We start from the raw sequence: 9,635 nt of genomic DNA, 5'->3' as shown, positions 1-9,635 counted from the left end.
CTCTATTCATCACAAATAGGAATAAGGTCAAAGCATTTCCAGAATAAAAGAATAAACCTCGGGAGGACAGTTGGAGTTACATTAGAACACAGGCTGTTACCAGAACATCATATCTGTGACTGGACCAATCTTGGCTTCAAGCCTAACTATCCATTTTCACTCAAATCGAACATTTTACACAAAGCAACTCCAGGAGTAAATGGAAAAATTACAAAAACACAGTCAGGCAGCCCACAACAGAAACACCAATGATCAGTCTGTCTGATGACTCTTTGTCAACTTTGTCACAAAAATCTGGTGAATCAGCAGAGGAAGAATAACATGAAGCCTTATTATCTGACCTTTGTTGCTGGGAGGCTGGAAAAATTTATTATCATCATTATTATTATTAGCTTTAATTATTGGAGCAAAACTCTGCCATGAGTGGATATTCCAGGTTATGTTACGACATCTTCCTCTCCTGCTCTCTGGTGTTTCATGGAAGTTTTAATTCTGCTGTGCTGTTTACTGCCTCCTGTACAACCTGCGTACGGCCAGTCATTCTGTTTCCTTCTTTCATTTATAAAATCTGAGGAAAGACCTAATCACAAATCAACATTTCAACATTTCAAAAAGAAAAGCAACCAACATCAGAGGAGGCAGTCTGTTAATCCAAAGAATCACCATCAGACGTCCTCAGATAGCTTTAGACTGATCAAGCTAATGAACCAGATCTACACATACTGACATGTCTCTGCCCTGGTAAAGATGCTCTGGCACCATTAAAGAAATATATTAAAATACTAACTGCACCATCGACATAACAACAAACATTACTGAACATCCAAGGTGTGTTAGACACAGAGAACCATCAGTCTCAGGAGTGTTTTCCATTATTTTATTTGTCCAGGAGCAGAGATCAACAGAAATGAACAAAGCTGACAGAACTGGTGACTGAAGAGGAGACGTCTGCACAAAGAAAGAAAGAAAGAAACAATAAAATAATAGTCCGGTTATCTCCCAGGTTACAGATTACTAGTTACAATGGAAGTGCAAAGTGTACTTATTTGATCAGGAGACCCTGGTTCTTGCTGGAGGTCCCAGTGGAGACCCTGGTCCGGCTCCTGCTGTTGGTTCAGTGTTCTCTTGTGAAGCAGAGAGAAGCCTCAGTTCTCTGCGGCGTCTGAAGACGAGGCTCTGCTCCACGATGTCCCAGGAGAGGCTCAGCAGTGTGACTGTCTGCCATGTCCGTAGAGACAAGCTGGAAGGAGGACAAGGAGGACAGATGTCATGTCTTCATTAGCACTTCAGAATGGCAGGACAATGTTTTTGGGCACTTTTAAAAATGATGATGTTACCTTTTAGCCTACATATCTGGACCTGTAGGACTTCCAGTCCTCACAGCTGCAGTTCTGTTGGGGACAAAAGACAGTGTCTGAGTATGTTTAGCTCTGTTTTCTATGTTCAGTGTTAAATGTCCAGTGAGATTTGAACCAAGGGGCAGATTTAAAAAAAAAAAGTCTGCATTAAAGTGTGCACATTTAAACCTATCTTAAAATAAATTGTGTTTCCTTAATGAAATAAAGCATCTTTGATGCATTCTTCTTCATTACAGTTCAAAAATAAAAATATGAAATTCATCCCTATTCACATCTTTCAATAAAACTCGCATTTCTTTTTAATCAAAAGCAGCAGGTCCCTCGGGGACGAAAAGTATGTTGATGATGAACATTAGCTGAGACTAGAATGAGGCCAAACAGCCTCAAAATGTTGCTGTTAGCATGTTGACAGTAAAGTTCTTCAGGACATATCCACATTTCAAAAGAGACTACCGCCTCTTGCATAAAGTCTATAACCTGGGATAATCACAGGGTTAAACTAGCAACCAAGTTTTCAAACTCACCACAGGTGCTGCAGAAGAAAGAGCTGCTCTGTGTGGAGCTTCCACTGGAACAGACGCACATTTAGAACAGCCGCACTTTTTTGTTTTGTTTTTTTAATCCTCGTGAACGTCTGCTTGCGTCTCTGATGCTTGCGGACGGTGCGTTCAGGAGCATCGGAATGTTATATACTACTGAAAATAACCGGGGTTAAAATGGCTACACGTGAAGGATTTGTGTAGTGGAGAAAAAAACACCCCTGGCAAAAGTCTCCCCCTAAACTGACGCCTATGCGCGCATTCCAGGCGGGCAGTGTTGAAAACAGTTTATTAAAAACAATCGTGGCCGACCTGTTGTGTTGTTTGGAATGCGCCTGGAATGCGCAGGTGTTGAAAACGAGCGCTCCCGTCAATGCGGAAGTGAACGAACTCCACCCGTTGCACGTGGTCTAGGCGGCACGAAACAAGCGCTCCCGCCGCAGGCGCACCTCGCCACTGCGATCCCATGAAATGAAGAGATAAAAAATAAAAATGATTCATACATCGCACTTTTAAAATGACTATTATGACTTGACGTGACTCGTCGAGTCAAAGGATTCGAGTCAAGTCAAAGTCTAGAGTCACTGAGCTTAGAGTCCAAGCAAGTCCAAGTCTTTTTTTGATTTTATCAAGTCGAGTCAAAAAGTCATAAAATCGTGACTCGAGTCCGAGTCGAGTCCGAGTCTCGAGTCCAAGTATCCCATCTCTGGAAAACACTCTCCACTTCTCAGGGCATCTGAGACACCAGTTAAAATCACTGAACAAAATAATTTTGTAAGACATAATGATCTACAGCTTCAAACATTTCAATTCACTGAATGCCATCCACACACCAAAGGAAATGATACTGACCCAGATAGCAACTTCTTTTCTCATATAAAAGAAAACTAACTATTATACTCTGGATCATCAATAACACCATCAAGACAGTGAACAGTATATCAATAATTCACCACAACAGCAGAAGCCTTAACACCAACTGTGAAAACAGATAACTCTTTTAAGGTCAGTTAAAATGTCATTTTAACATTATTACAATCTCAGAAACTTGGTTTAAATAGGCTGGTGCTCCTCTCAGGTGTACCCAGTTTGATGATTGCAAGCTCTGCAAAAGCCAGACATCCGTAGAAAGAGCAGCAGACACAGCGGCACTGCGGCCATAATACCGTGTTGGCTCTTCCTATAATTGTGAGGCAAAATCCACCAAGCGTTGGATTGTTCACCCACCAATACGTGCTCATCACCCCCACCAGTGACTCGGAAACAGACAAAAATACAAAATAAATTGTAATACTAAACAGCAATATAACAATGTATGTGCTTCTTGTCCCACAGGGAATCTGCAGTAAGAGAGCAACAGTAAAAGAACAGCTTATCATAATGAATGAATGAATGAATGAATACTCAACACAGTAAATTGTTACTGATCACTACTAAAACATCTGGAATGTGAGATACACTGAGAGTTATGTATCTAAGTTATGTACCGCCAGAAGAAGATGCTGAAAGCGCTGAATGTTCCCTTGTGCAGTTTGAATATGCATACCAACAGCATCACCTGTGACCCCTGGGTGACCCTAGAAAGGTATTAAGTTCATCCCAGGTTCAGTTCCAGCAGAAACTTCTCTTTTAATTTCTGTGTGCCGAAACTTTCTGGCGGTCATCTGGGATTCATTTTTACATTTGTATCTTTCATTCTATTTCATCCCTACTGACTGCCAGAAGGCAGCACTGAAATCACTGACTGATGTCTCCCAGCATAGTCATAAGGAATTCCAGAGATCACCATCTCTGTGGATAGTTATTGCTGTAAAACAGGAGAATCTGGACTGGGAGTTATAACACTGCGGGAAAACATTGCTCTCATCGTCCATCCACTCTCACTTGTGCAGAAGAAGCATCTACTCCGGCCGTGGTAAGCATGTGCAGTAGCTGTATTTCTGCCGTCTACATGGACATGAAGCGTTTTCACAAATTTGTGTTATCCCCCATTTCCATGGAGACTGAGTGGGACAGTTTGCGCCTTGGAAGATGTTTTCAAAAAGTTATGTTTCCAGTGACTCTGAGTGCCATTGTCATGCAAGCAGACACCTGCAAGAAATAATGAACATGAAATGTGTGTGTTTTTTTTTTTTTTTTGCATTTTCTCATGAGGGGCGCACCACTGTTTATTGACTTGCCGAGTACCGATAAGAGTACTGAGTTGCAGACCAGTCAGCCTGGTTGCGTGAGGAAGTATTGTTTTTTTGTGGCAATTCTTCTTTGAATGTCAGCCAAACATGCAAATCAGTGTGAGAATGGAAGGAAATGCGGTTTCAGACATGACTGCAATCAAGTATGAATTTGCAGTTTGTTTTTCCAGTTTCACTCACTTTTGTTTATCACGAGCTATTGGGAAATGATAATTTCAGTCCATAAATATGTCAGTCTGCGAAGCTCTCAGACTCCCTCTCAGTATTTCAACAATCACAACAACTTGCTTACATTTGCATTTGATTAGTACTCAACAGAGATGGGATACTTGGACTCGAGACTCGGACTCGACTCGGACTCGAGTCACGATTTTATGACTTTTTGACTCGACTTGATAAAATCAAAAAAAGACTTGGACTTGCTTGGACTCTAAGCTCAGTGACTCTAGACTTTGACTTGACTCGAATCCTTTGACTCGACGAGTCACGTCAAGTCATAATAGTCATTTTAAAAGTGCGATGTATGAATCATTTTTATTTTTTATCTCTTCATTTCATGGGATCGCAGTGGCGAGGTGCGCCTGCGGCGGGAGCGCTTGTTTCGTGCCGCCTAGACCACGTGCAACGGGTGGAGTTCGTTCACTTCCGCATTGACGGGAGCGCTCGTTTTCAACACCTGCGCATTCCAGGCGCATTCCAAACAACACAACAGGTCGGCCACGATTGTTTTTAATAAACTGTTTTCAACACTGCCCGCCTGGAATGCGCGCATAGGCGTCAGTTTAGGGGGAGACTTTTGCCAGGGGTGTTTTTTTCTCCACTACACAAATCCTTCACGTGTAGCCATTTTAACCCCGGTTATTTTCAGTAGTATATAACATTCCGATGCTCCTGAACGCACCGTCCGCAAGCATCAGAGACGCAAGCAGACGTTCACGAGGATTAAAAAAACAAAACAAAAAAGTGCGGCTGTTCTAAATGTGCGTCTGTTCCAGTGGAAGCTCCACACAGAGCAGCTCTTTCTTCTGCAGCACCTGTGGTGAGTTTGAAAACTTGGTTGCTAGTTTAACCCTGTGATTATCCCAGGTTATAGACTTTATGCAAGAGGCGGTAGTCTCTTTTGAAATGTGGATATGTCCTGAAGAACTTTACTGTCAACATGCTAACAGCAACATTTTGAGGCTGTTTGGCCTCATTCTAGTCTCAGCTAATGTTCATCATCAACATACTTTTCGTCCCCGAGGGACCTGCTGCTTTTGATTAAAAAGAAATGCGAGTTTTATTGAAAGATGTGAATAGGGATGAATTTCATATTTTTATTTTTGAACTGTAATGAAGAAGAATGCATCAAAGATGCTTTATTTCATTAAGGAAACACAATTTATTTTAAGATAGGTTTAAATGTGCACACTTTAATGCAGACTTTTTTTTTTTAAATCTGCCCCTTGGTTCAAATCTCACTGGACATTTAACACTGAACATAGAAAACAGAGCTAAACATACTCAGACACTGTCTTTTGTCCCCAACAGAACTGCAGCTGTGAGGACTGGAAGTCCTACAGGTCCAGATATGTAGGCTAAAAGGTAACATCATCATTTTTAAAAGTGCCCAAAAACATTGTCCTGCCATTCTGAAGTGCTAATGAAGACATGACATCTGTCCTCCTTGTCCTCCTTCCAGCTTGTCTCTACGGACATGGCAGACAGTCACACTGCTGAGCCTCTCCTGGGACATCGTGGAGCAGAGCCTCGTCTTCAGACGCCGCAGAGAACTGAGGCTTCTCTCTGCTTCACAAGAGAACACTGAACCACCAGCAGGAGCCGGACCAGGGTCTCCACTGGGACCTCCAGCAAGAACCAAGGTCTCCTGATCAAATAAGTACACTTTGCACTTCCATTGTAACTAGTAATCTGTAACCTGGGAGATTTATTGTTTCTTTCTTTCTTTCTTTGTGCAGACGTCTCCTCTTCAGTCACTAGTTCTGTCAGCTTTGTTCATTTCTGTTGAACTCTGCTCCTGGACAAATAAAATAATGGAAAACACTCCTGAGACTGATGGTTCTCTGTGTCTAACACACCTTGGATGTTCAGTAATGTTTGTTGTTGTGTCGATGGTGCAGTTAGTATTTTAATATATTTCTTTAATGGTGCCAGAGCATCTTTACCAGGGCAGAGACATGTCAGTATGTGTAGATCTGGTTCATTAGCTTGATCAGTCTAAAGCTATCTGAGGACGTCTGATGGTGATTCTTTGGATTAACAGACTGCCTCCTCTGATGTCGGTTGCTTTTCTTTTTGAAATGTTGAAATGTTGATTTGTGATTAGGTCTTTCCTCAGATTTTATAAATGAAAGAAGGAAACAGAGTGACTGGCCGTACGCAGGTTGTACAGGAGGCAGTAAACAGCACAGCAGAATTAAAACTTCCATGAAACACCAGAGAGCAGGAGAGGAAGATGTCGTAACATAACCTGGAATATCCACTCATGGCAGAGTTTTGCTCCAATAATTAAAGCTAATAATAATAATAATGATGATAATAAATTTTTCCAGCCTCCCAGCAACAAAGGTAAGATAATAAGGCTTCATGTTGTTCTTCCTCTGCTGATTCACCAGATTTTTGTGACAAAGTTGACAGAGTCATCAGACAGACTGATCATTGGTGTTTCTGTTGTGAGCTGCCTGACTGTGTTTTTGTAATTTTTCCATTTACTCCTGGAGTTGCTTTGTGTAAAATGTTCGATTTGAGTGGAAATGGGATAGTTAGGCTTGAAGCCAATATTGGTCCAGTCACAGATATAATGTTCTGGTAACAGCCTGTGTTCTAATGTAACTCCAACTGTCCTCCCGAGGTTTATTCTTTTATTCTGGAAATGCTTTGACCTTATTCCTATTTGTGATGAATAGAGTTAAGTGGTTTGTTTCTGTGCTGTCCCTGAGCTGTAAATCCTGTTGACAAGTAGCTTATGTATCTGACATGTAGCTGATTTCAACATGAAGTTCAGCATTGTTGGGTTTGTAACTCATATAAAAGTTTGAGGCCAGAGGATTTTATTAAAAACATGACAATCACCTACAATGTGAAATAATTCTCTAAGCATCTGAAGGCAGCCACACCAAAAGTAAAATCAGTTATCGTCATCATCTCAAGCACTTCTCAAAAGCAGTGGTGACTGGTCATTGGGGGCAGGTGGAGCACAGCACCTTTATGTTGTGTTTGACAGATATGGTGAAAATACCCAATCTACAAGCTCGCTTCTCAAAAAGAGTATCGATATCTCAGTCCAAAATTTCCTTAACAGTGCCTCCCCAGTTTTTTTTTTTTTTTTTTAATGACTTGTTTAGGACTCGAGGAAAAAAGTTTAGGACTTGGACTCGACTCGGGACTCGACTGTCTTGACTTGGGACTCGACTCAGGACTTGACTGTCAGGACTCGGGACTCGACTCGGGACTCGAGTGCAAAGACTTGAGACTCGACTTTGACTTGCAAAACAAGGACTTGGTCCCACCTCTGGTACTCAACACATTTGTACTGCATTGTCATGTCTCACTCAGTGGGCTCGTTTCCACCAAACTGGTTCCCCGGCCAAATCAGGGCCGGCACCCAAAATTGAACCGGTTCTTCAGTTCGCACCAACCACGGCCCTGGCCCAGGCTCCCAAAAATCGGGGCTTTTCAGGAACCAGTTTCTTCCTGGTCCAGATCAGGCCCCGATCAGGCTCCTGCCACTCACCGACTAAGCCCACCCCAGCCCTGGGGGCGGAGTTACAGCGACAGCTAATCTACGAACACACACTGGCTGGGTGAAGGGGGGGTGGGGGGGGTGGGGGGGGAATGCAATGCGGTGCGGGGCTCGTGGCGGACCACGGGGGGGGGGGGGGGGGGGGGGGGGGGGGGGGGGAGGATTGCAACGCCATTATTATTATTATTATTTTTTTTTTTTGGTCCTGTTCGTTGTCCGCGCGCTGCAGAATTTAGCGCGGGCGGGGCGCCCTGACTGAAAAGGTCTGGCGGAAACCTGCGTATTGATGTTCTGCAATGACGCTATGACGTCTCTCCACCTCCGCCTCCACCTCCCCCTCTGTGGCTGCAGTGCGGTGGAAAACCAAAGCGGGGTTTTTCAGGCCCTGGATTTGAACCAGTTGGGCCCAGGCCCCGGTTCGGCCCGGGAACTGGTTTGGTGGAAAAGAGGCCACTGAAAGTCATTTTATTTTCTGTTGCTAAAGAAGACACTTTGGTTGACACTGGAAAAATTTATGACTGGATCCTCTAAACCACAGGTATCAGACACATCTGAGTTCAGGGGCCACATTCAGCCCAATCTCTTCTTGAGAGAGCCGGACTGGTAGAATATTGTCATCTCACCTTTAAAGCAGAACTATGCAACTTTTGCTCTCGTGCTCCCCCTACTGGTCTCCTGTGAAAGCTCACTGTCGTAAATGTTCTCTTCATCACCCCCCCGCCCCCACGCGCAGAGAGGGTCCCACTCCTGTTTCCTTTTGTTCCGCTCTTTTTCTGTCTTTTTGGTTCTGCCATCCGTGAGCACCTAATGGTGACGTTGCTAACACTAGCGAGGGTTTCTTGTTTGTTTTACACGCTTTTGTCCTTGTACTCCCGTATGAGCGCCGTAAAGCAGGTTTGTTCTCGCGAGATGGAGTCGGGTCGAATCCTCTGAAAGTTGCAAGCGCTGTTTTCAGGACACAGACCCCGGGGAGAGTGGAGGTAAGGGGCGAATCACCGTGCCAAGTCTTTGTTTACCCCCACAGGGATTCTGAAACACATTTATTATTTTTTTTGTGATCAAATTTTTATTAATTGAATGACTCAAAGTAAACAAGATACAACACATATTTTACATTACAAAGATATGAAAGACAGAGAACCCACATAATTATATATTCAGCAGTATATCAACATATGGTGAAAATAAGTACATATTTGCTAAAGTATGTAGGGTTGCCAGGACCAGCCTCAGCAAATCCCTCAGCTCCTTTCAAGATCTAAATCGAAGCTACAATTTAAAGTAGTGTCCATCTCAAGCGTACATTACACAAAATCTCTAACCTGCAAAATTTCACAGGTCACAAGAGCTGCTGAATTAACCAAAAACACAAACAAAAGTAAAAGCTTATGCACAAACAAAAAAACAAAACAAAAAAAAACATGTGTGCGAACTTCCCTCCCTCCCACCCACCCAAGTCCCAAATATTATACACTAAGGTATATAGAGGGAATCAGCATTAAGCACATAGTCATTTGCACAGGGGACAGAAATAGCTGGACAGGTTCAGAATAACAATCATTGTAATGCCGCCTTTTATGAGTCGTCCGCCATTCGCCAACTGTTCAGTGTGGATTCCTTTGCACCATTAATTCTACCCGTTGATATCTCCATAAAAATAACATCTAAAAAAGTAAAAATCCAGTGTTTGAGGGCGAGAGAGTGTGGGGGCTTCCAACGCAATGCAACCAACTTTTTAGCAGCTGTGATACCAGCCAGTATTATCGCCTCGTAGCCCTTGACAGATCCAGCCCAGATAAGTCAT

At 43.0% G+C, this 9,635-nt stretch overlaps 2 long non-coding RNA genes across 2 annotated transcripts; one reads left to right on the top strand and one right to left on the bottom strand.

Annotated features, from left to right (window-relative positions):
• Positions 1 to 1,113: 1,113 nt before the first annotated feature.
• LOC115398751 (uncharacterized) lies at positions 1,114 to 2,093 on the bottom strand. The gene is made up of 3 exons (XR_003932597.1): positions 1,883 to 2,093; positions 1,338 to 1,391; positions 1,114 to 1,240 (listed from the first exon to the last, which is right to left on the bottom strand). It is a non-coding gene; the product is annotated as an uncharacterized LOC115398751 (long non-coding RNA).
• A 2,824-nt stretch (positions 2,094 to 4,917) lies between these two features.
• Positions 4,918 to 5,914, top strand: LOC115398290 (uncharacterized). The gene is made up of 3 exons (XR_003932564.1): positions 4,918 to 5,128; positions 5,620 to 5,673; positions 5,771 to 5,914. It is a non-coding gene; the product is annotated as an uncharacterized LOC115398290 (long non-coding RNA).
• Positions 5,915 to 9,635: the final 3,721 nt, after the last annotated feature.

The sequence above is a fragment of the Salarias fasciatus genome, chromosome 12 (assembly GCF_902148845.1).
Source record: "Salarias fasciatus chromosome 12, fSalaFa1.1, whole genome shotgun sequence".
NCBI lineage: Eukaryota > Metazoa > Chordata > Actinopteri > Blenniiformes > Blenniidae > Salarias > Salarias fasciatus.
This window is presented reverse-complemented; position numbering and strand designations above follow the sequence as displayed.